The following is a 27,530-nucleotide window of genomic DNA, read 5'->3' as shown; positions in this document are numbered from 1 at the left end:
ACAGTTACATAAGACTGCTGTGCTAAAAGGTTTGCTGTTATTAAAGGCACTGCATCCACCAATGCGCCAAAGCCACTGTGACATAGCGGGGCACGAGGGGCAACGTGATGCAAATGATCCCCGATGTAGCTACAAAGCCTGCATCATTTACTTACTTGTCTGTTCACCTGAGACGCATTCAAAGAAAAAATTGCCTTCTTTTAGTTTGATGTGAGAATATTTTTTTTAATCTAACAAGAACTGCGAAGGCAAACAGTCTACTGAGAATGTGATGCCGTTTTTATGAAGTGCACTAATGAGGTGAATGTTATTGATTTCTCTTATTAAAGGAGAAGGTTGATGTAAAGAGAAGCAGACAACAGTGAGAAACAAGTTTGATCTTTACGAATAAGTAGCTTGATTCAAAATGGACCACATCGAATACATGCAGGTACATTTCAGTGTAGTCGGAACAGCATATTACAAATAAAAAACATTATATCACAAAGATTATACTAAAATTAACACCTAGGAGAGTCCACAATAAAGGTCTCTATTCACCTTCTGTATTTATTCTAAAGCCCACGTGGACCCATGATGCAACACAGCACTCTTTCCTCCCATGTCTAACCCAAATCTGCTGAGATCCAAGAACTCTTCAGCGGTGAGTCTGCAGAACTAGAAGAGGTGTTGGCAATTTGCAGACGAGACTTCGAGATGGAATATGCAAACCAAAATAAAGGCGGTGAACCACTGGAGCAGGTGTTAATTGGATACATCTGTGTACTGTTTCTTCTGCCTCTTGAGTGTTGGAGCAAGGAAACCACTGCCGCAGGAGGAGCAGTTGCAATGTGATGGCTGTGAACCACAGCAGGGCGTTGATTATGCATCATCTTATCCTGGGGGAGACAGCCGCTGCAATAGGAAAAGGCTGTATTTAACCAAATGCTCTAAATGCAGTCCCAACGAGTTTTATATGCGTGCGTGTGTGAGTGTGTGTGGCATTGGGTTTTTTGCATGGCAACATGTGTGCGTTCACATTTTTCTTCTAAGCCTGACAAGGATCAGCCTTTGGACGGGGAAGCAGTTTTGAGAAAATCACATTATGAATGTGAAGTGCACTCTCTGCATTTCCGCTGATGTTTGCTGCCAGTCCTCTAGCTAATCATTTTTATCAGTTACCTGCCCAACTCGCAGTCCTCTCTGTTGAGCAGCAATCTGAAATGACAAACAGTTGCAGTCATAACGACTCTCCTATAGCAACCATTATTTCAGTTTAATAGCAGCACTCTCTCGTTATTGTATCATCCGATGTGCTGTAAGCAAGAATAATCAAAGTCACAGTGACTGTAAGGATGAAATTGATACTCACAGCTCACGAGCACGAAGGGGATTGGGATTCGCACATTCATTTTGTTCTGTTAATCACTGGGAATTTGTACAACAAAAAGGGCAACAACTAAATCCCATCAGAGGCCCCAGTTGCCACATGTCATCCTTCAGGCTGTAGGAAATGGATGTGCTTCATTTCGCCACCCATAATATCTGCAGGGGCAACCACTTGACTCCCCAAAGGGCATGTGCTGGTGTATTAAAACTGTCCATCGTCACCGTGCTCATATCTTCTGCTTTTCCTGGCGACCTACAAGGGGTCCAAGAGCCAAGGGACAAAAAATGGTCATGCTGAGGAGCCCAATCTCACTTCACACAACTATTGCTCATCTGAACAGTAAAAGTAGTTGTTTGAGTCAGTTGCCTGCGGAACAAAGTCAGAAATTTAGTGAAATTGCAATGACAAAGCAAGGGATTGAAGTCAAAGTATGTCAGAAGAAGATGAGAGAATTAGTTGCCTTTCTTAACAGAAACGGTACTTTTTTTCCCTCTCCCACAAGGTTTTTGACTTCATTAAAGTTCATGTTTGAGCATGAATATTACACTGATACTCCTATGCCAAATCTCTGTATTGGTGACTGAGTATGAAACTATTTGAGCCGCCTCAGTCAGAGGGATGGAAAATATTAATCTGTGTAACTCACACATATGCCATTTTTGTGATAAGTTCGCCTGAATTTCCAGTGATTAGCAGGTCAACACTTAGCACTTGTGCATATAAAAATGTGGAAATAGGACTCACAGTCCAGAAAAACATATAAATGATAGCACAGATGAGAGTACAAAATCAGTTCATGCTGCACAGAGGTGAAAGCAGCAAAGGAGGTAGTGTGATTTTGAGGGTAAAAGAGCATGCATCACATAAACAAGACAGGCTTTCTGGCAGTGCATTCATTTTCAACTTTTAACAGCACGGTGCAACGAAAATCTTTGCTCATTCACCTCTATAGTTTATTCATGCAAGAAAGCATGCCTCGGGAATATTGAGGGGGTCATAAAAGCAACGAGACAAGAAAAAGAAACATCTTACACTGCATTAACATTAAGTGATAAATATGTACTTTTAAATACTGCCCGATTCTTATTAACAAATGTATTTTCAGTCATAAATGTGCATCATAAACATCATTGCAGGGCGGTCTGCATACCACATCCTGATACACAGTAAACAGCCTCGTAAAAGCAAGTTATTTGCGTGTATTTATATCCAGTATTTTATTATTCAAAAATCTTTGCTTTGTTTTTCTCCTTCTTATTTATACATAGCCCTTTGTTGTTGTTGTATGTTTTGGTTTTTTAATAATGTTTCCCAGGCAGTAATGGATAACATCTGATACTCATCTGCAACTCTTGCAGCTGCCCTAAAAATGTCATTGCGGCACTACCATATCTCCCTAAGGGCCGGTATCCTTCCCTGATTCTGCACCAGTGAAAGCCTTTTCTTCGCTATGCCTGCTCTCTCGTCTTTTCCATGCCTTCCTCACCCTTTTAACTTGTGCTGGGAGCTAAGGCCCTCCCACGCTTTAACCCCCCCTCCCAGTAAACAAAAAAACAAAAAAACCACAGCACATATGATCAGACTGGTTTTTAAACAAAGGCTTCAAAATGATGCAACTTCTTTGACTCGATGTCGCCTTTGTTGTTGATGCGGACGCCTCAGCTCTGCTTCTTGCTAGTCATGTATCATACCCTGCGAAAAAGGAGGGCAGAAGTTGCAATTAAGAATTCAGCAGCCGTAAAGCAACGTTGGGACACGCCCACAAAGATTCACGGTGACATCCAAACTGAGATTTATACAAACACTGTTACTGTGAGCTTAGCGGCGGCAGCATCGTATTTAAGAAACTCCTGTCTGAGGTGCGCCACGCCAGTTTTTAAAAATGACCTGATCAACATTACTCAAGGTCAATAAGCTTTTTCTAACAGCGTCTTCCATCTTATTGTTTCCCTCCATTCCCTTTTTTTCCCCTGCATCACCAGCTTCTGTTCTGATTACTGACAACTGCAGCATATCATGCTCTGCAGTCTGAGAGGACACCTTAGAGTGAACCATTTAATTCCTCTTGTGGTGGCATCAGGATAGATTAACTAGTAGGAGTTCACCTTTAATCAAATTCACTTCTCAAGCACATTTTTACATTTTTTTTTTAAATTCTGTGAGGCACCACATTCCCTATTCCCCGAGGTAATAATGTGTATTTTTAGTAGAAAGTGAGTCTAACTATTGCTCTCAGAATAGGCTCATGATGGACATAACTTAATGAGATATCAGCCTAGTTGTGAGGTTGAGTATTTTTTTCCAGACAGTGTGTGAGCTGGTCTCCAGCTTAGACCCAGTAGGATTCCAATTTATCCAGCACAGCTTGATGTCATTGTTCGATCAGCTTTGTGACAAATGCATCAAGGCTGAGTGACTCTGCCCTTCATCAAGATATACAGGAATAAAGTTGCCGCACACCCAGGGTTCTAGGTATGCCATGAATAGTGATTGTGTAGATAAACAAGCAGGTTCTGGTAATTCCAGTCACAACCAGTCTAGCTGGAATATAGCATTCTAAAGGAGAGATGGCAGAACAAGGTAAGGCAGAGAAAGAAGAAGTGCAGCTGCAAAATCACCTCTGTGGCCCTGATTTGTCTTCCAACCCATCTCTGTGGCTCCCTCAGGAGAATCTTGTGCCGCAGTCTCTACCCTGGTGTTTGTTCTTGCTTTGCTCTCCTTTTCTCCGTCTCTTCCTTTACCTCCCTTTATCCTCCCTTTCCTTTTATCCTTTCTCCCACTCTGCTTGTATTCACGTTGTCCCGATGCATGCAGTGTTGAAAATGTGTGATTTTTAGTGCATATGTGTTCCAAAGTTGGAGAAGATGGAATATTTAAAAACTGCCCACTAAGACTGAGGGTTTTTTTTTTTCCTTTTTTGGGGGGAGAGTTGGGAGAGGGGGAGATATTTGTTCAGTTCTTGATATGAAAGGTTTGCTAATTAGATTTTGAGAAAAAGGTGCAAGAAAGTACTGATTTTCAATTACTTCCAATATGAATCATTAGTCATCCAATTTGCTAATATTGGATTAGGTAGCAGCGTAATGCTGGTGTGAAAAATGAATACCTCTAGAGGCTTCCCCTGAAAGGGCACTCACATCAGCCAGTGCAGTTGTGAGCTTTTCCTCCATGTGGTGCATTACAGGAGTGAATGGAATCTTAAAACGGTAAGAAAACTAAAGCAAAGACTAGGTGTTCATGATTTGTCATGTGCTCGCTTTACCACTAGTCGGCATAAGCTGTCGGATTCATTGTATATTTTCATTTGCTGTGTTCACAGCACATAACTAATTTCCAGTTTCTCCATTCTGAAATGAAGAGCAGATTGAGCTTATCAGTGTGACCCAGATAAATGGCGCACAAGTGTTGCAGAGGTTGGTCTTGTTTAATTCCAGTGAGTCATGGCCACTAAGAAAAATGCAGACATTATAAAGAAATAGATCAGGCTCAAAAGATGTCTGGCTCCCCTGAGAATTCACAGATAGCCGAGGAGAATCCTGTTAAGATCCTGGCAAATTACACTTTGAGCTAGCCTCGAGGAATGTGCTGCTCCAAAATAAGCAACGTCTTTCTTAGCACTGATCGAGGATACTTGAATTAGTGGCGATACAGCATAATGACTCTCACTCCAGGGGACTGAAAAGTACTTTGACTGTGATGCTAACCTGTCCTAATAGATCTCATTGCAAGGAATCCTTTCAAGCATGCAACTCAGATGAATGGAGTTCAGTGCAAACTTTGCTTAAGGGAAGCAACACTCCAGCAGTCGGGTATGTTGTTCTGTCATCTTAGTTTGCTGTTATGTGAAGCGAAGAGAGTGTTCTTAAGGAGTTTGCCTTTGTTTGACTCGGGGGCAAATAACCTCTAACACTAATGATGATATTACTGCAAGACTACAAAAGAAATGGTGCAAGTAAGTCATCTCCTCATCTGTGTACCCAAACTCCTACTGTTTGATCATAGTTCTGACTCGGCGACCAAATCTCTGACTGAATTCGAAAACTGTTTGTTACACCTGCCTGTCTCAGAAAAAAACTCAAAATGTAGACTTTTCAAATTATGTGGCGTCTGTATTTGTTATATATTCATTTACTGCATAAAAAACAAGCACACGTTTCTTCAGTGACTGAAGTCTTCTCAAAGCTTTCTTAATTTATTAAGAATATAATAAATGAATAAATCTTCTAAAGCAAGTTCATTTTTGAAACCCAAGAATGCTATTGTGCAATAAAGACAACATTTTGTGTAACTGCTCAGTGTGTTTTCCTGCTTGTTTTCCACATTTTTGAAATATCTTAACTGTGCCATTTTCATTCCAACTTTATTTCACTTTCCACTGAGGATCTACGTTACAGAATCACTACAGCTTTCTAGGATCCTCCTGCTGCTGTGTGTGCTTTAGGCATGTGTCACAACAGTGGTTACTTTGTTAATTATTTAGTCCATTATTTCTTACACAGAGGAGATGGTTCAGGGACAAACCATTAATCACAATTTACCTCTTCCACTGAGATGGGTGAGCTGTCACACACAGAGTTAAATTATCTACATACAGTAGAGATCCTCAGGTTTAGTAGCCCTGACCTCTGCAGAACTGTCAGACTTCTCTTATTTACTTTGCTTTTAGTAAGTCTAAATCATTTCCTGAACAAATGTTTACGTTTACTATATTTTCTGTTTAAATTCAGTAGTAGGAAACATTAGTCTTCTAGTATGAACCTTCCAGATCTCTCAGGTCATCTGGATCCGGTCTTTTATCAGTTCCCAGAGTCAGAACCAGACACGGAGAAGCTGCATTCAGCTTTTATGCTCCTTATATCTGGAACAAACTCCCAGAAAGCCTCAGATCAGCTGAAACACTCAGTTTATTTAAATCCAGGTTGAAGACTCACCTATTCTCAGCTGCATTTGAATAAAGCACCAAATCCACACTTTTAAGATTAAATTTCAAAACTTATATTTTAACTACTGATTTTATCTACTGTTTTTTTATCAATTTTAAATCATGCTTTTTATTGTTTTTGTGCGTTGAAGATCTCGCGGACTGGGGCCTCTGCTAGACGTTCCCAGCACACCCTCACTACGCCTTTAGGTGCACCAGGTCTGTCCAGCGTCCTCCCCCGCCACCTGATCCAACTCACCACCAGGTGGTGATCAGTTGACAGCTCAGCCCCTCTCTTTACCCGAGTGTCCAGAACATATGGTCGCAGGTCTGGTGATACGATTACAAAATCGATCATCGACCTACGGCCTAGAGCGTCCTGGTGCCACGTGCACTTATGGACACTCTTATGTTCGAACAGGGTGTTCGTTATGGCCAAACTGTGCACAGAAGTCCAATAACAAAGCACCGCTCGGGTTCAGATCAGGGAGGCCGTTCCCAATCACGCCCCTCCAGGTCTCGCTGTCGTTACCCACGTGAGCATTGAAGTCTCCCAGCAGGACAACAGAGTCTCCAGGTGGAGCACCTTCCAGCACTAACTCCAACCTCACGCACTAACTCAGGCTCCTTCCCCACCAGAGAGGTGACATTCCATGTCCCTATTGCCAGTCTTGGCAGCCGGGGGTCAGTCCGCCAGGGCCTCCGCTCCTGGCCGCCACCCGGCACACCTGCCTCCTGCGGGTGGTGGGCCTGCGGGAACCATGGCCTCCAAATCTGAGGCCATGGTTCTCAGCCGGAAAAGGGTGGAGTGCCCACTCCGGGTCGGGGATGAGTTCCTGCCCCAAGTGGAGGAGTTCAAGTATCTCGGGGTCTTGTTTGCGAGTGATGGGAGAAGGGAGCCGGAGATCGACAGACGGATTGGGGCTGCAGCTGCAGTAATGCAGATGCTGCACCGGTCCATCGTGGTGAAGAGGGAGCTGAGTGTAAAAGCGAAGCTCTCAATTTACCGGTCGATCTACGTCCCTACCCTCACCTATGGCCACGAGCTGTGGGTAGTGACCGAAAGAACGAGATCGCGGATACAAGCGGCAGAAATGAGCTTCCTCCGAAGGGTGGCTGGCCTCTCCCTTAGAGATAGGGTGAGAAGTTCGGCCATCCGGGAGGGGCTCAGAGTAGAGCAGCTGCTGCTCCACATCGAAAGGAGCCAGCTGAGGTGGTTCGGGCATCTGACAAGGATGCCCCCTGGGCGCCTCCTGGGTGAGCTGGAGGAGGTGGCTGGGGAGAGGGAGGTCTGGGCCTCTTTGCTTAGGCTGCTGCCCCCGCGACCCGGCCTCGGATAAAGCGGATGAGGATGGATGGATGGATGGATATTGTTTTTGTTTTTTAATGTCTCTATAAAGCACTTTGAATCACCTTGTTGTTGAATTGTGCTATATAAATAAACTTGCCTTGCCTTGCCTATTTGTGAGCATTTGCAATAGTGATTAATACAACAGTATGGATAGATGTTTAGATATTCTGACCTCTCAAATATTTAATTCTATTTTATCTTAACACTTTTTTCTGTAGCTGTTTAACATAATTTCAAATATTGAGGCCTATAATACACTCTCGCTCCTAAACCCTGTATTAGAAATCCAAACTATTCTCCACTAAGAACGACCCCCATTGGGGAGTTGACGAACGACACGGCACACTGCATTATACTCTGTGATTAGGTTAGACTGCAGACTACGGGAGGCAGTTAATTTTCAGCAGAGCTCCAGCATCATCTACCTCAGCTGCATATTTATTTGAATAAGCCAGGACCACTGAGCAGCACGCAATACACTAGCGACAGAGGTGTGATAATGAAAGTAAAACAGTGGTTGATAATTCTTGCGAATTGCTCCTGATCCCACCGGTGCCTACTCCACTAAAGCTCCCCACTAACTCGCTCATCAAGGCTAATGTAATGTACCAAGCAAAGAAGAACACAATCTGTCTCAGGACTGTTGGCACAGTTTTCTGCAGTATGAGTAAATATCACTTGAAACTGGTGAGGTTTGAGGCGCAGCTGCTCTGTTGACAGCACGGTTACAACAAGAGAGGTGCAATGTTCCACCTCTGTGTTACCAGATGTTGGAAAGCAAAGAAGTACAGTAGTTATTTAAAGCCCCATTAAGTCTCCACTCAGACTATGTGCGTGTTTTTAGATCATCTTTTTTTTCTTTTAGAATTCACGGTGGGTGTCTAATGATTTCATCGCAAAAACATCCTTTTTCAAATGTGTGAGGAAAGTGAGTAAAAAGGTAAAAAGTCTTGCAAGGGCATTGGAAAGGTATTGATTTGAGGCAATTAACACAATTTCTAGCAAAGCGTGGTTAAACATCAGCACAGCATTATATTTAGCAACCAAAATGTCACATTTGAATATTCCAACGCACAGATGGGTCAGCTCGAGAGGGGAGAAAGTACTTTACATTTTTCATATGTTACATGTCAACAGAAGTGCCTGACAATGGTGGGAAACTCAGATTGCATATCTTAAGCATTAATCAAAGCGAAAATAACATTTCTGTCTGCATAAACACCCCCATCAGTACATTTTATGGTCATTTAATCTGATGGGTTTGTGCTAGTAGCACACTTTACTGCATTTCTCTTGTGCCACTGTGATCTAAGACTTGTAACTGTGAATTGCAAACAAAACTCCAGTTATTCAGGCGTTTCTTTTAGCTTTTAATGTGTCTATGTTCGTCCAGTTTATATTAAATGGTGTTGTTGAGTTAAAACATCTAAACATACTGATTTCTTTGAAAAACAAATGGAATTTATGTGATTTTTTTTTTTGTGATATGCTGTAGACTGATTTTTGGTGAGTATAGTCAGATTTTCTGTATTGTTTGCACTTTTTTCTGTTCATGCATGGCATCATTGGTTTTGCCAGTAGACAGCACTGCAAACAAAGTCTGTTTGCTGATACCTCTTTTTTTTTTCTTCTGTACCCCAGCTATTTTAAACTAAGAGGCTTTCTTGGACTATTTTGTGTAATACCAAGTACAAAGAACTTTTGTTGCAAATTGTTGAAACTAAGTGCCCGAATGTAAAAGAAAAAATACCCAACAAAGCTAAAGCAAAGTGCTGAATTTAGGTTACCTCTCTCAGTTTCTAGGAGTAACACTATTAGTTTCCTGCTACCTTAGAAAAGTGATGTTGCCAGTCTGACAGCAATTATCAGACACGCTGGTGTTGCATCTGAAAGTTGCACTGGCTCAGCACCCAGGGGTGTCTAAGTTGGAGAGTCACATATTTTCAGGTTTCAGATTTTACACAAGTTGTGTCAAATAAAAGTAAGCACAGTAATTGAGAAGACTGAGAGTGATTACCATACGCCGGTAAGACACTTGTTCATTCTTAATGTTTTTATCAATAACCGGTCATCGTAATAGCCTTGGTAAAATGGTTTCACTTTACATCTGTGGATCACTGTGTGTGTGGTTGTGTGTGTGTGTGTGCCGTGAGTGAGAGGTGTGGACACTGGGAATGAAAAGGATCCGGTTTGATAATGGGTTGAGAATGACACCTCGACTCCCCAGAGAGTCTGTCAAAATAGCCGTTTTATACTCGGACCTGCACACGCATTCATGCACGCACACACACTGAGAGAGACACGGCGTCCCTTGCTCAGTGCCAATATATTGAGCACTGGAAGGAAGTCATTAAAACGGCAATCAGTGTTTCTTAATTACTAGGCATTGCACAGCGATATTTGGTCTGTGGGGGCCAAGGGACAATTCTTAAACGTTCAGCTCTATTTCAGTCAATTATGAGGGCCGAGTGTTAAAGACCGGCTCCTCCATTTCCATTCTGTTCAAAAACAGACTTAATGAAATTGCCTGGCTATCTGAAAGCCTTGGCCTTGTTAAGTTAAAATACAATCAACATTGGAACCTAACTTTAATTTGTGCGAAAGGCTTGCTTTAATTTTCTCCCACAAAATTGGCATCAACTATAGTTTGCGTTCTAAACAGGTCTGAGGTACTCTGGGCCAGCTTTGAAATGAGCTAAGTGTGAATGTTTAAGTTTCATATGGTAAATATAGTCTTCCTTAATACATGAAACAAGAATTGCATTCTTGCAGGGGAAGAGGAATAAGTCTAGCGTTCACTTGCAATTCAATGAGCCTGTTTGATTGATTATAGCCTGAGGGATAGCTGGATAATTACCAGACATGTTTTAAATATGGAGATTGTTCAGTGTTGCCTCTGTCTATGTTGCCTTATTTACATCTATTAAAAACCTGGGGGTTTGGGGTTTTTTTTTTTTGTTTTTTTTTGCTTTTTTATAGTGGCCACAAAGAAAAATGTGATTTCACAGAGACAGCACGTGCTGACAGTCAAGGACATGTAGGCAGACTTTGTCCACGTCTCTATATCACATCCGGCCACTTGGTCTGCATCAACAGGCTCGGTAGGAAGTGTGCCCATCCACACAGTACTTACATTCTGATTAGTGGTGGCAGTTTCCGGGAGTGCCAGAGAAGACAGCTTGGAGGGTTTGTTTGGAATAAATGCTCCTCTCCAGGACCAGAGGTTAAAAACCAATCCAGAGAGCCACAAATATTCTCAGAGTGAGTTTGATCTTCATTGACAGAAGAGATTTAGATCATTGCCTCAAGTCTCAAGTGCATGGGAGACAAGGATGACCTCACTGGTATAAGAATCCACATTTTAATTGTCAGTGAGGCAGGCAAATCATAGCAGTTATTTGTCTTTACCTTTATTTCAAGCCAGACACGTTACAGCTGTCACTTGGTATCCATTATAATCAATATTTTTAATAAATAGTTTTCATCAAATACTACATTACGTAGGGTTATTTTTGTTAATTTAAGACTTCTCTGTTCATTTGACACCTAGTGTTTTCACACACTCTTTAAACTCATTATTTTCTATTTATATTATTTTATTTTATTTTTCTCAATCTTAACAGCTTGGTCCACAAGATATCATGATAATAAGGCAGATTCAAAGCAGTCCAAAACTCCAATGATGCTGAAATTTACATGGATCAGTAAAAGCAACAGTCAAAAATTTTGAAGGTCATACACAGGAGATACAAGAAACAGCTAGAATGCTAAACAAAAAGTACAAAGGCACAAATGGAAGCAGTGGAGTAAAGGTACCCGTTGAGTAATTGGATAATTGAACACAGGCTTTGCTTAAAACTGACAAGAAATAAAGGATGAAGTAGAACTAATGGCAGTAAAAGACGGTGAGCAATTTCAAAACTCACATCCCCGCTCCCCACCGCCACATGAACATCCCTCGGGTTGAAGAGCATTGGGTTACAGCACCATAGCTAAAGTGTAAACATTTGATATATTGAGGCAAAACATCACAGTTTTAGAGAAAAGCTTGACCTAAGGAGACCTCAAAAAAGCTTTGAACCTCTCAGTTCAGCTCTTAGTTTCAGCTTTGCCGCCTGTTGTATTTTGAGTGGTATTGCTAGAAGTACCCCATGTCTCAGCTTGTTTACTCTTTTTAGTTGCCTTGGATTAGACTGAGCACCAGCCAGTCACTGTCTGTTCCCGGCATGAGGCCGTTTTCACAAAAAAGAAGAAGAAAAAAACAGTATCTCAGCATCTGGACTCCTCTGGAGATGAATACATGAATGTCCAAATACCCCGGTCAAAAAATGCTGGAAGTCAGCTCTGTTTTTTTGCACATTAGGCAAGGTCAAGGTGTATCCTCACGGGGCAGAATGAATCCTGAAATTCAACAATAGCACTAATAAGGCTGGAGATGACCCAAGGAGAATGGGGGCTGTTGAAAAAAACTGATAAATGCCTATCAAGAAGTTGCTGAATTATTTATCATCCCTGCTCTGCAGTCAGTTTGTTTCTGCCATTTGGTTTTGCTGTAAATAAAATCTGTTTGAGTCAGAAATGGAATTCGGATGAATAGCCCACTATATAAGAAGAGAGGGATTAGGGCTTTCTTTTGTTTGACTAAGAGTTTTGTGCAACATTACCAAAGCCCCTTGGCAAACAGAGTCATCTCCCAATGAGCAATTGGCAAACAGCATAGGCTTTGCGAGATTTAATTACGTCTAATTGTGTCTGTTTCAGTGAGGTCCCATCAATCAGTCTGAGCTATTTTCTGTTCTTTTGCATTTTTAAATAGACAGAATTCAGATTCTTTGATAATGATGAGTGGATGGGGGGGAGAGAATTGTTGCTTATATAAGATGTTACAGCTTATACTCCGCACATCAAGGCAGTCCTAGCTTTGGGTGAATGTGCCATTGATGTTGTTGTGTTTGATCACTAACTTCCATCTCTAGGATTTGGTATGATGCAACAACCAAGAAAGCACAACGCTGCAGCATATGGCTTTAAAGAGTGGCATGATAGCAAAAGCAAACATAGCGGCATCTGCCGCCGCACTGTTATCTGCAAACCTGTCTCACGGCCTCTGCTGTCCTCACATCTCTGTGTCATCTGTGTCCACCCATGAATGATGTTCCCTTGCACTCAGCTCCCCCAGCCCACCCTCACCGTAAGATTAGTTCCACCTCCTCTCACCCCCTGAAGTGTTCTTCTTAAGGGCTTAGGCTGCTTTATCTCCTCTCTGTTTATATTTACCTGGATATATTTGTGAGAACGTGGGGTGTGCTGACCTGTCAGCATTTGTTATTAAATCCTGCAGCTGCTCATTTCAAGAATATCCAGCATATTGTCATTCTTGATGACGGATCAACAACAAATGGTCGCTAAAGTGGCACTAATAAATTGAAAATCCGTTGCAAGTAGGACTTTTATTCTACATGATTTTCCAGTGTTGCAGAGGCTGAATGTAGTCATTTTAACAGAGACCTGAAGCTTGGTGAGAAAAAAATATTCTGTATCATGGTGTGGCACAAAAGTAACACACCAGGTTCGAGTCATCTTACATGTTAATACTTTGCATTTTCTGTTTTGTTTTTCACATAATATTTTAAGGCATGTCTCTGCTTACTGTTTGTTAATATTTGTGCAGAGGTGAACACTAACCTTGACATTAACTTAAACCTCTAACCTCAGCCTATTTTAACCATAACTATTTTCCAGGATGACTCATCTAGATATTTTCAAGTAAACACAACATGTTATGCAGGGGTATCTGAGCAAGATAACAATCCACGATGACAAACACAGCATCTACAGTGGGGCAAAAAAGTATTTAGTCAGCCACCGATTGTGCAAGTTCCCCCACTTAAAATGATGACAGAGGTCAGTAATTTGCACCAGAGGTACACTTCAACTGTGAGAGACAGAATGTGAAAAAAAAATCCATGAATCCACATGGTAGGATTTGTAAAGAATTTATTTGTAAATTAGGGTGGAAAATAAGTATTTGGTCACCTCAAACATGGAAAATCTCTGGCTCTCACAGACCTGTAACGTCTTTTGTAAGAAGCTTTTCTGTCCCCCACTCGTTACCTGTATGAATGGCACCTGTTTGAACTCATCATCTGTATAAAAGACACCTGTCCACAGCCTCAAACAGTCAGACTCCAAACTCCGCCATGGCCAAGACCAAAGAGCTTTCGAAGGACACCAGGAAAAGTATTGTAGACCTGCACCAGACTGGGAAGAGTGAATCTACAATAGGCAAGCAGCTTGGTGTGAAAAAATCAACTGTGGGAGCAATCATCAGAAAATGGAAGACATACAAGACCACTGATAATCTCCCTCGATCTGGGGCTCCACGCAAGATCTCATCTCGTGGGGTCAAAATGATCATGAGAACGGTGAGCAAAGATCCCAGAACCACACGGGGGGACCTGGTGAATGACCTGCAGAGAGCTGGGACCAAAGTAACAAAGGTCACCATCAGTAACACACTACAACGGCAGGGAATCAAATCCTGCAGTGCCAGACGTGTTCCGCTGCTGAAGCCAGTGCATGTCCAGGCCCGTCTGAAGTTTGCCAGAGAGCACATGGATGATACAGCAGAGGATTGGGAGAATGTCATGTGGTCAGATGAAACCAAAGTAGAACTTTTTGGTATAAACTCAACTCGTCGTGTTTGGAGGAAGAAGAATACTGAGTTGCATCCCAAGAACACCATACCTACTGTGAAGCATGGGGGTGGAAACATCATGCTATGGGGCTGTTTTTCTGCCAAGGGGACAGGACGACTGATCCGTGTTAAGGACAGAATGAATGGGGCCATGTATCGTGAGATTTTGAGCCAAAACCTCCTTCCATCAGTGAGAACTTTGAAGATGAAACGAGGCTGGGTCTTCCAACATGACAATGATCCAAAACACACCGCCCGGGCAACAAAGGAGTGGCTCCGTAAGAAGCATTTGAAAGTCCTGGAGTGGCCTAGCCAGTCTCCAGACCTCAACCCCATAGAAAATCTGTGGCGGGAGTTGAAAGTCAGTGTTGCTCGGCGACAGCCCCAAAACATCACTGCTCTCGAGAAGATCTGCATGGAGGAATGGGCCAAAATACCAGCTACTGTGTGTGCAAACCTGGTAAAGACCTATAGTAAACGTTTGACCTCTGTTATTGCCAACAAAGGTTTTGTTACAAAGTATTGAGTTGTATTTTTGTTATTGACCAAATACTTATTTTCCACCCTGATTTACGAATAAATTCTTTACAAATCCTACCATGTGAATTCATGGATTTTTTTTTCACATTCTGTCTCTCACAGTTGAAGTGTACCTCTGGTGCAAATTACTGACCTCTGTCATCATTTTAGGTGGGGGAACTTGCACAATCGGTGGCTGACTAAATACTTTTTTGCCCCACTGTAAATGTTCATACCACTAGCAATAAAGCTTAACTTATGAATGAGAGAGGGCCGATGATACAACAGATGATATATAAAAGATAGAATTAGCCACTGTGTCTGAAAAGTGAAGTAAATGATAAGCAGGCTATGATTCCTTTGGTTTGCAAAGTAACTCAGACAACTTCTCACTCAAATTTATTACCTCAGTAAACCCTTTCTTCATGGGTTCATGGTCTCCAATGCTAGTTTCAGTATTTAATGTAAACCAGGATGCTGCAGCAAATGTTATAATAATGTATGGAACCTTTGTAAAACTAGAAAAAGTGAAGGTATTAGCCAAGTCAGTGAGATTCAATCTCTGAATTTATGGGATCGCTTTGGCATCAATTATGAAATGTTTGGGGATTCTTTTGTAAAGAATCAGACTCGTGTTAGTCTGTCAGTGGAAGTCTCAGCTAGCTGTAAGAGATTTTCTTGTTTTGTTTTACACCCTGCGAGCATTTTTCACTTTATTACGTCCTCGCTATGAACCAGCAAGCAATTACAGACATGCAGGCAGCTCATCCCCCTGCCAACCCCCGTGTAACTATACTCAAGAGTGCGTATGAAAATTCACTTGTCATTTCTTCTCTTTTTCACAGCCTCTAAATAAAATGTGCTTTTCCACAGACTAGTTTCAACTTCAATCTTCTGCATAACAAATGTTCTTCCATCACATGTCTGCATGTGTTGTATGGAAGCGGCATCTCAGATGTACTACTGTTATTGCTGTAGCTACACTACTTGTCATTGGACCCCTGAGCAGCTCCCGCGGTCTAACGATACTAGCATACTTATCCTGTCATAATTCCAGTTACTGACTTTAGAAAACAAAGCAGCGGAGAATAGTTCCTAAGACAACTCGTGCAGCCATTACTTTCATGTTTCGTGTGTAGGGGGGGAAATGATCTGCTACGGAAACTGATGGCCAGCGTGATATTTCAAAAGGTTACGCTGCATCTTGCTCAGCAATTGTTTTCCACAGATTTATATTTGTTTAAAGGGGGGTTGTGGTTGTCAGCGATAACAAATGCACTGACAAATAACTGGGCAGCGTGCCATTTGGAATTCATTTACCCAGACAAGGTAGAGATAAAGGCACCACCCTGACTGTCTGCAAGCGACACTTCGTAAATCAGAGAACAGCGTAGATGAATTACACTAGTGAGAAAGTCTCTCTACTGAAGGACAACAGCAGTGTGTCTATTTACAAGCAGCTGGCCTACAGCATAGGTCAGCTCTCACTCCTTCTCTCTTTGCCCTTTTGAAAATGGTACACCAGGCCACAATGCAAAGAGTAATGAAAGACAGAACACAAGTTCAGAGTGTCATTTGAGCTGTTTCAAAGCCGTGAACCTGAGACAGTATTTCAGTGGCTGCATCCGAACGCTCCCTATCTTGTGATCAATCAGTCAGAACTATTAAATAAAAAGGTAATAAAGTATCAAAGAGTCGTTTTACCTTATATGTCTTAGTGATTAATAAATTATTAAGATTAAAGTAATTATTGTGATTTGTTTTACATCAGTGACATGAATATATATGTATGACTAAGCAGTAGTTGGCTTTTTTGCCTTACATTTTGCCACTTTGCATGTAGTTTAAACAAATCTGATTTTAAAAGCTAAATGAGCATATATTAAGTGGAATAAGTGTCTTTTTTGTACAGAGTAGATGATGTGTACACCTTAAATAGATTGTTTTAGCATTTCCACATATGTTTGTGTATTTTTAGTCTTTGTTTTAGTCTGATCAGTGTAGATTTCATACATTTTCCATAATAGAAGTTACTATTAAACACTGATCACTGTCTTGACATTGATTAGTTCAAGCTTTTAATAAATATAAGCTAAAATATACCCTAAAATGACACTATAACTGATAATATACATGAATTATCATTGTCTTTCTTCAGCTCCACTGGTACATAATATATCAGTTAATGATAATAATAATAATGGATTGGATTTGTATAGCGCTTTTCAAGGCACCCAAAGCGCTTTACAATACCACTATTCATTCACTCTCACATTCATACACTGGTGGAGGCAGCTACAGTTGTGGCCACAGCTGCCCTGGGGCAGACTGACAGAAGCGAGGCTGCCATATCGCGCCAACACCAGTTGGCCAGAGGTTAAAAAAATAAAGAATGAAAAATAAAAAACTGAAGGAGGGACAGAAAGACACGATGGATTCATATCTTTCCCCACTTTGTGCCTGTATTATGCATTCAGTCCAATATTTAACCATGCCACAAAAAGCTCAAATGTGCTGAGATATGCAAAAACTCCTACACGGCTTTTAATATTTCTGACATGATTTATTTCAAAAGAAATGTTCAGAGGAGACATAAGAAATAAAATGCTATTTTTATGCAAAATGGTTACAGTGCTGCTGTTGTGGAGATCTTCTTATCTTTTATCATTTTGGCACCACTTTGTAGTCACTGCACATTATTAGTAAACAGAACATGTAGTAATGTATTATTCAAAGTAACCATACCATCGCCATTTACAGAAGCTGATTCGGTTTGACACAGAAGAGCAAATGGTTACACAGCTTCTCAATACATGATTTTAAAGTCAGTGTCAAATTACTTAGTCTTGCAATGTTTCCTGGCCCTTTTTCTGTATTTCATAATTGCTGACAAGTTCCACATCATGTTTTATATTAAAACTAGCAAAGGAGTGAAATCAGATTTTCTCCAATAAATGGATCGATTGAGGGTCAGCAGGAAGTTGGCAGAGACTGTCGACTGGAAAGCCATGCATACTTCACTGGACAGCGGGGTTAGTGCTGTTTTCACCCTGTGAAATATATGCTTGTTTATGTGTCATCATATGTTCCTGGAGACATCAGGAACTACCAAGAGAAGTGATCTTGACAGGCATTTATTACCTTTGCCACGGAGGTTTTGCTTTCAGTAGCGTTTGCGTGTGTGCGTGTCATTGGGACTGTAAACACAGTAGCTCAAAAAGTTTTGAAAGAATTCTGATAAAACTTTGTAAGATTATAGAGTGCAGTGATATAAACAATCCATTTAATTTTGGCATATGTCCAACGAGGTTCTCAAGGTCAACTTAATAATTTATTGGTTTTAAAATGGACAAAAAATGTAAATTTAAAAACTATGATTCTTACAAGTGTGGTGTATATGTTGAAAATATACAGAGTACAGTATAAAGATTAAAAATTTTATTTGACCTCTGACCTCTCCTTTAAGGTCAATAGATTATTCTGAAGATCAAAGTGATAATAATGCCAGACAGAGCTATTTAAAACAATGTTTCTTATTGCTATTGCTTCACTTTATTATGACTTTATGTACATTGCAGTAGAAGGTTATAAAGATGTAAATATATCTGAATACAAAATAAACTTCTGAACATTTTTCACTTTACTATTAAGCATTTAAACAAATTTACTAAATAGTGAAATTATTGCTAATGTCTACTATATTAATAAATACATAATTGTTATACTCAAAATGAATGTTTTTCATTTATTTTAATTCTGCAATGAATTAAGAAAGAAAACAAAATGAATATATACAAAATACAACACTATTCCCTCAAAAGTAAATACTCCCCAGACTGTGAGCTTCCTTGGTGGAGTTTGCTTGTTATATTTATGTCTGGATGTGGGCAGCAAGATACAGTTGTTAAACTACTGAGGCTTTGCAGACACATGTCTATTAATCATGTGACATAAACTTGTCCACCATTTTTAGACATATGAAAATCACAGTGACAGTTAGAAATCTGGTAAATAAGGTCCCAGTCAAATAGACCAATAGATTAATCTGCAGCCATTCAGGAACCACCTGGGGAACAATGTGTATTCCCCAACCTGTCGTCAAAAGCAGTTCTCATAGTTAGAAAGGAAGTGACAGACTTGTCTACAATTACTGGCCAGCTACTCTGTACTGAATAAACTGAATATCCAAACCGTGACTTCAGAGTAAAACGTGCACATATTTTGAAGCATTTTAACTGCAATACTGACGCACATTTTTTCTTTGAAGGTAGCCCTTCTCCATTTCCAATTTTCTTTGCACTTTATAAACTTTTACTACCGCTCAGCCATGTAGTTAGCAAGTGTGCAATTTGCTAGAAGCCGAAGTAATCATCAGGCTTTTGGTGCATCACTGTCTTTACATCAGAGTTTACAGCGTGAGAAACAACAACCTCCAGGAACTAACTAGTCAGGGAATACACATCTTAAAACAGCAATCAGTGGTTGTATCAGGTCTGATATGGTGGACAGCTCTTGAGCAATGTGCTCAAAATGTGCTGTGAAAAACCTCAGTACCAATATGAGCATGGGATCAAAATTAATGCTGACTTAAAATGAAAGTGGCTTTCTTTTTCTTGGCCTACATTTGCACGCCCTGCCCTCAGCCCCAGATGGTTTGGGCTTAGTCCTAGACTTCGTCAAGCCTTAGAAACCCACTTGAGGTGTGTACTACAAAGCAAGCTCAGCATATCCAAGCTTTCTTTGAATTAGCTTTGTCTTTGTTAACCCAGGCTTTCACTCTTTCTCTCTCTCTCTGACACACACACACACACCCACACATACACATATAGTGCACAAAGCTGCACCAACAATTACACTTACAAGCAAAATCATAAAACCTCGTGAATAACCTTATATTTAATTGTATATGTGCAGGAAATTAGGCCAACTGTAAGAAAAATGCCAGCTTTCCTTTCATGAGAAAAATAAAGTCCACATGAAAATAACAAAACCTTTAAGAATCAGGTCAGTCATGAAGTCAGTTTACAACAACAGTCTTTGAAGGTTACCCCGAGTATTTCATGTAGGCCAGGGAAAGTGGCTGGCTTTATTTCCTAAGCTGAGTGGCAGATACAGTACAACGCTTCATTGCACCCATAGCACTTGACTGTGGGTCCAAGCATGTGGCCTTGATTTAGGTGAATGAGCACATCCAATTTATATTCAGGCAATCACCAATCGCTCAGAGAGACACATGCACGCACACAATTGCATTGACTGTCTCTCTCGCCAGCAGTGCTCATTACCCAGCTCAGACAAAAGAAAGAAAGAAAAGCAGAGACAGAGAAAACCCCCAGACACAGAGGAAATCTACTCCCACAACAGGCTGTTCACTCTACGCCAACAGTCATAGAGTCAGTGATCCTGGAAGCAGCTGCATGGCACTCACTCACTTTGCTCCCTCTCCACACTGCCAGAAAGGTCCGTGACAGGCCTCCAGACTGCAGACCTCCTTGCCCCCTAGCCCCCTGCTCATGCAGCTTAAACCAGGTGCTGAGTGTTCATGCAAGGGACTTCAAAGAATCAGAATGAAGGTAATAAGAAGACAGCTGGCGTGCACAAAAAGGTAATGTAAGGACAAGCCAAAAAACAAAGACACTAACAGAGTAGAGTTACAGAATTGGAGGATAATTGTCATTTGAGTCAGGACTGTGTAGCTCCTTTTACAGTTCACATACAGCTTACAAATGAATAATAAGATGAGGAATGGTGCATACGCTTGATAAACGTGTTCTTTAATTTCTTGTTGTGTTAATGCAAAATTACAAATGCATGTTTTAATGTGAAGAAATCTACTTTAGCCCAACTTTGAGTTGAATCAAGCTAATAGCTCTCTAACAGTCTCAGCAAAAACACTGTGAGAGCTGAATTTCATGATGTTGTACAGGTGTTCATTCCCATGTTGCTAGGCAGGTCCAGATGGTTAGCAGAGTCACATGGCATATATTGCAGATGTTGCAACAAAAAAATGTGGCTGTGGTTCAATTTGGACAAGTGTAAATGCAGTGCAGGTGGAAGTTAACCAGAAGTAAGGAAGGTAGACATGGTGTCAGAACAGCTCTGATAGAAAGTCACAGAAAATAGAAGCCTTTGTTCTCCTGCAAGTCATCCCCGTAATTATTTTGGGGGTAAAATTTGATAGCGGCAGGATCAGAACCCATTTGTGTCCTTTCTATTTCACAAAACTCGAATTCCTGCCGCTCTCTCACAAGCTACACACTTCACTCACATGCACAGGATTATTACAGGCAGCTGTCAGTGTGGAGGATTATGTTAACAGCTTAATTATACTATTGCTTTCCAGGGTTGATAATAGTCATTATTGTGTGTATGTAATTGTAGTCAGTGATCAATTAAATCATCTATTATAATGTTAAACTGAATAACATTCAGTATTTGCAGGATATTAGGGCTGGGTGTGTTACAGTGATATCACATTACTTATAATAATGCAACACAATGCAGTATTTTACAGTTTTTTCCAGCAATTATGCAAATTAAGAAGAAATGAGGATGACGCGGGATGGATAGACAGGTGGGGAAGGAAAGATGGGCAGACATGACACGATGTTCAATGGAAGCTTCAGTTTGCCTGGGGCTCTTACCTAAGCATCAATCTGTGCTTGTCCACACTGACATACAAAAAAACACACGACAGCACAATGCCTGACAAGTGTGTCGTAAATGATAAATCACAGGCAAAGTTAACAACGTTTCAATCCGTGATATTATTTGCTCTGTGAGTAACAAATATGGAGTTATGGAGTAGAAACTGACACTTTTTTCCCCTAATAAGGCAAAAACAAGATTATGCTCCATTCATCCCATCTGAAAGGAAAGAGGACGATAACATCGTGTTACTACAGCCACAGAAAGGTTTAGTCACTTAATTTAAGCACTCAAGATGGAGACGGGCAGGGCATTTGTTGTTGACAGTCGAGATTAGAATCAGCCGCAACAGACAGTAGTCAATTTCAATAAGTGGACCTGGTTGCCTTAGCTGATTACTTTGATTTTTATTAGCTTTGACTGCTCTTATCAATAATCTAAAAATAAATTAGATTATATGAGGATACAAATAAAGGATAAAGGCAAATAACAGTAGACTGATTAAACTGAATAGGATAGATATGATTTTTAAAAGGCAGTCCAGACAGAGTGTCTTGTTCACCTGTGAAACCACTCCTATTAAAGTCATCATTTTGACATTAATCATTATTGTGGTTCTGGGTTTTCAGCCCAACATTTTGAGTTTGGCCTTTATCTTTTCTGTTTTTTAATTGTTTTTGGATTTTTGAGCTTGCATTCTTTTACACCTAGCAGACACTTCCTGTTTGTGACGATGTTACTCTCAGGTTTTCTTCATCTTGGTTTTGCCACCGTTTACAACCTAGTTTCTGTTCGTGGATATAGTTTTATTTATATTTGATTCCTCGAGTTTCAGTTTATCGTGTCTCCTCTGTGTTCCCTATGTCTTACTGTCTCCGTGTCTGTGTTACATGTTCTCTTGTTCTGGGTTTCCTGTTTTATTTTCGTAGTTATCTTGTCGCTTATGTTTCGTGTTCACCTTTACTTCCTTCCATGTCTCATTATCTGGACTATGTTCACTTGTGTTACCAATATGTTTCCATCTGTGCCTGATTGCCCTCTGTGTCTGAGTGTAGTTAAAGCCATAGTTTGCTTGTGTTCCTTGTTCCAGTATCTGTTGTCCTTTTCCACTGTTTTCCTCGTAATGTGTTGAAGGCTGCTTTGTATACTGTTTTAATTTTTCTATAGACTTCTGCATTCTGTGGATTTTGTACAAGCTATAATAAAGGGTTGGCTTTTATTTAATCTCAGAGTCAACATTCAGGCTCCAATCCTGCAACCCCGGACAATCATGATGTGAGTAAAAAAAATAGCAAACATGTGCAGAAAACGTATCTCTTCTATGCCAATTGGCCACTGTAATTTTCCTCTTGTGACAGACATACTAAAGATGCCCTGACCCAAAGAGAGGCTCGGCAGGAGCAAATGACATTTCCTGTCAGCACTGCAACTCATGTGACAGTGTCAGTATAGGATGTCAACAGCATTACTATAGTCTCAGGGTACACTGATGACTGTCAGAGGAACTGCAAAATACTGTCAAGGGATTTCTCAATCTTCTTCAGCAGCGTTGTTACTTCGCACACCCAGATAACATTATAAAGATTTTTTTTCACCCCACGCTGGAGCCTTCTGAAATGGAAGAGAGACTCATTTTGAAAATTCATGTGTGTTATTCTATTGGCCCTGGAAAGTTCATGCAGAGTTGTAGAAAAACTTTCCTCCAAAGCTTCAAAACCAGAGTGCTGAAACTCTAATCTGCATTGTCACATCGATGTACAGCCTGGAGCTGCTCCATTAACTATGATAACAGGGAGGAACAAACTCTTTTCTCTTGTTTCAGTCTCTGGCAGACAGCACTCACAGTTACCAATACAGGCTGAACTCTCTTAGGACAACAAGATGACATATTTCAAACCTCAATACAATGGTTCTCTTCTTTGTATTCCAACCACCTCTGAGGCTTTAATACTTTTTCTCTAGAATTTAGTTATTCCGAGAACAAAACTGAGATTTCCAAGGGGGAAAAAATCTGGTTAGTGCTTGAATTTTTTTCTCTTTGCATGATTTTCTAATGAGCATCATTCAAAGTAAACCTTCCTTCCCAGAGAGCCTCACTGGGAGCTTCCACAGTAAGACATTGCATCTAATCGTCACTGCAATTATCTGTCCCACTGGCTTCATAGAGTCTGCCAGGAGTGGAACCTTGTCCTCAGCTCTCTCTTAATTTTCTTTATTGTCATTCCATAAACAAGATGCATTAGTAAAGAAAATGCACATTAATTTCCATTGGTCTATTTAAAAATTAATTCTAAAGGAGGGTGGTTTGATTGATAAACTGATATACATCCAGACATATCGATTTTTGTTTTTTCCAAATTCTACTAAAACTGGAATTATTTTTGATAAATATTTATCATTACCTGATAGTGTAAGGTGCAAATATATGAACTTGATGTAAGTGAAAATAGCAGAAGATCTGAAAGTGCAGGGGGATCACATCTTTCGTCAAAATCCTTCTGTTTTTGAACAAAGCAGTCAGCTTAAACATTCTGCGTTTGGATTTTTTTCTTTCCTCTCACTCGGCCTCTTTCTACATCCCAACAGTCCCATCCCTCCGCTTTATCTGCTCTTCCCTCTAAATCTATCTCTCCCGTCTTGTTTTGTTGCTTAAGCATGGGCTCTCTTCCCCTTCTTCTGTTTCTTCTTCTCTTATCTTCCTCTGTCTCCTCCCCTTTTCCTTTAACTCTGCCTCTCCAGTATATGTCTCTCGCAATCCCTCCCTCTTCTAGTCTTAAGCAAAAATCCTGGCTCCCATCTTATCTCAAGCCTCCATGTAGCAATGCCAACCATGACCAAAAAAAACAGGAACTTACATTTCCTTGGCTGGTTGCCATCTTCTCTGCCTCTCTCCTTCCCCACGGCTTTGGCCGGGTCATGTATCTGCCTGCCAGCAAGCAGAGAGTTGCATGAGCGATCGAAAAAAAAAAAACAGCAAAGGGTTTGCTTTACTTTGCCTTGAGTTGGCAGATTAGAACCTTTGACACCTTATCTCTTCAGACGATTCAGCAGTCGACTTAGTTATCATGCTTGTGTATGTGTCTATACACAGCCTGTTAAAGAATTTTATAAAAAGGGATAACTCAAGTTTTTCAGGCACCTGAGGACAGATTCCAAAAGAAGTATTTTATGTTGCCCTTAAGAGTTTCCAAAATAGCACAAAAACTTTACAAGAAATAGAAACTTTTAAATGTGAACAAATCAAAATCCAGGGCTTGGACTAAGGAAAGTGTTTCTCTTTTCGCTATAAATGACATCCATATATCCAGAATAAGTTCATAATAAGTATATGTACAAGCTGATTAATAAAGAGAGTAGCCAGTATTGGGGTGCTTTGAATCATCCTAACCCTATCTACCACAGTATGGTTTGCATAAAATGAGCTTTTTTGTACAGCATGTCAACCAATAAATAGCTCTTATGTTTGGATTTTTGGAAGAAATCATTGCAAATCTCCCAAATCCATTTATTTTGAAGGCATGTGGGTTTTAGATGGAACGTATCCCAGCTGACATTGGCAAAGAGATGCAGTGCACCTTGGACAGGTTGGCTTTCATTCACAAAGCTAAAGCAGGAAGGCAGACAATCATTCACTCACACATTCACACCACCCAGTTCCAACAATTCACCAAGCAATCAAGTGAAGTGGCCCCATTTTTCAACTGCTGCAACAGTAACACTGTGCTTGACCCTTAAAGTTTGCTAGCAGATTTATTTTATGAGCATTTGAAGATATTTCCCCACTTAAAAACCAAAAAGCATAACATCATGGTAGCTGAGAGAAAAAATGTGGAGATCAAGGTTAGTATCGGGTGTGATGTGTAGGGACTATATATCTAAATATCTGAATCTAAATATCATTGCTTAGATTAGAACCATGTGGTGGACCAAAATAAAACTGAATCAACTGATTTTCATAGAATTTCCCAAGTAGAAGTCATGTTTGGGAAAGTTTGGGTTTCAGTCTCCATGACTGTAACTGTAACTTCAATTTTGACCAAGCAGAAAACTCGATGTTGCACACTTGAATTAATATCAGAGTAAAACCATAAAGTGTAGCACAGTGGTGCAGTGGTTAGCGCTGTTGCCTCAGAGCTACCCACCGGTTGACTGGGGCCTTTCTGTGGGATCTCTCCGGATACTCCTCCCACAGTTAGGTTAACTTGCAATAGCAAGCTGGTCATAGGTGTGAATATTAGTGTGAATTTCTGTTTGTCTGTATTAGACTGGGAACCTATCCTCCAACCTCCAAAATTCTTAAGCAACAACATTCAAGGTGAATCCAGGGTTACTTTGTGACTATAACTGGCTTAATTATTAATGCTGTTTCAGCCTCAGTTTCATAAGCTAACAGATTAGTATTAATTGACACCCTGCTGTTGGCTCGTGGGTGTCAATTGTGAAGCATGTTTTCATCATTGCTGGACTGCTTTTATTTAATAACCCTGTTTATATAACCTTTTTTTCACCATAGGAAACAGCCATGTTCACAACATTTCAAATGTTTAATCGTTCTAAATATTTAATGAAGATGGATTTTCATTTGTGAGAGACTCACAAAATAATTTAATATGGACTAAATTATGTTACAGTGGATTCATGTGCAAATTCCAGCATTGCTGAACGGTGCTTGCTGAGACCTCTTGAGTGTTTTGCATCTTTCTTCTCTGTGAACGTTTTTTTTTTTTTTTTTTTTTTAAATTACTCCTATCCTACATCCTGCTACAATTTTGAAGAAATTTGGAAAGCTCACTGCAAATATTAGTATAATGTTTATGAATATCAGCTCAAAAACCTAAGTCATTTTCATAACAGTGGGACAACCACAACATTTTTCATGTTGTGGCTGGAAGGCACCATAAATCGTTCAGTGTGTCCTCAAGATCCATGGCAAGGCATGACGATCAATAAATGTATTTACCATGGGTGCTGAGTGACTCATGAATTTTACATAGATAGGAAGCCTCTTTCCAAAGTCAATATGTCATTATGAATAATTCTTTACATGCGAAACCCCCTTCACAGAAAGAAAAAACATGAATGGAGAGAGCAAAATGAGTCGCTACCATGGTGTAGTGTGGGAACATGCTGCGTGATATATTGGCAGATTTCAACATAGACACAGATGCGGTATTTGAGAATCATGTCTGCCGATTATTGGTGGAGTAATGCAGTCTGCAGATGCTGGCTATCTGTGCGACGCAAGGCAAACAAATGTGTCCGACTAGCCAGCACCGGGTACTCTGCAACACTCGGCCAGTACCTTTTCCTGTATTTGCATCTGAACATAATTATAACACCCACGCAGTGACATTATTGCTATCCGGCTTTCTATTCTACCCAAACATTGTGAGTCTCGGCATAATAAATAATAAACAAAACTGGAAGAAAGAAAAAAAAAGAAGAGACATAGAAAAGCCAAACCATATTTGCACTGGAAATGATGAATAATTGAATCTGGGAGGCATACTCACAGATGCAGACACAGACGTGCTTTCATGCACACACATTTACACGCACACATGCTATGCACACACACGTAAACACAGGGGGGAAACACTCCACTGGGTCTCCAGTGCCATCTAGAGTTTGACTGCCCGAATGTGAGTGAAAAATGCTAATATTACAATTATGGTTTTTAGGAGTTTCGTTGTCATGGTGGCTCAAAAAACGAGGGTATGGGAGATTGTACGCTCATGTTCACACTATTTCCTCCCACTGTTCAAAGACATACGATTGCCATTAAGCAACGATCACTCACACGAATAAATGAATATGAATGACAGTCAGTTGTTTTTGTGTGCCACTCAGTAAAGCAGCAGCCCTTCGTGAGTACAAAAAAGGAGGCTAGTAGAAAAATTTAATGATTTATTTATTTATTTTAATTAATTTTTTTTTCTGCATGTCTTTACAGCTTTTTATGGAGAAATTAAGACTTCTGTGTTTCACCCTGCAGTGTCACAGTGAGTGCTCAAGCTTCTTGCTC

At 40.4% G+C, this 27,530-nt stretch overlaps 1 long non-coding RNA gene across 2 annotated transcripts; it reads right to left on the bottom strand.

Annotated features, from left to right (window-relative positions):
- Positions 1–362: 362 nt before the first annotated feature.
- Positions 363–27,530, bottom strand: LOC113034095 (uncharacterized). Of its 2 annotated transcripts, XR_013912749.1 has the most exons (3): positions 24,361–27,530; positions 1,352–1,621; positions 363–1,197 (listed from the first exon to the last, which is right to left on the bottom strand). It is a non-coding gene; the product is annotated as an uncharacterized LOC113034095 (long non-coding RNA). The 2 variants fall into 2 exon arrangements; XR_013912748.1 differs by having other exon boundaries at positions 363–1,621.

This window comes from Astatotilapia calliptera, chromosome 12, assembly GCF_964374335.1.
Source record: "Astatotilapia calliptera chromosome 12, fAstCal68.1, whole genome shotgun sequence".
In the NCBI taxonomy this organism is placed as follows: domain Eukaryota; kingdom Metazoa; phylum Chordata; class Actinopteri; order Cichliformes; family Cichlidae; genus Astatotilapia; species Astatotilapia calliptera.
This window is presented reverse-complemented; position numbering and strand designations above follow the sequence as displayed.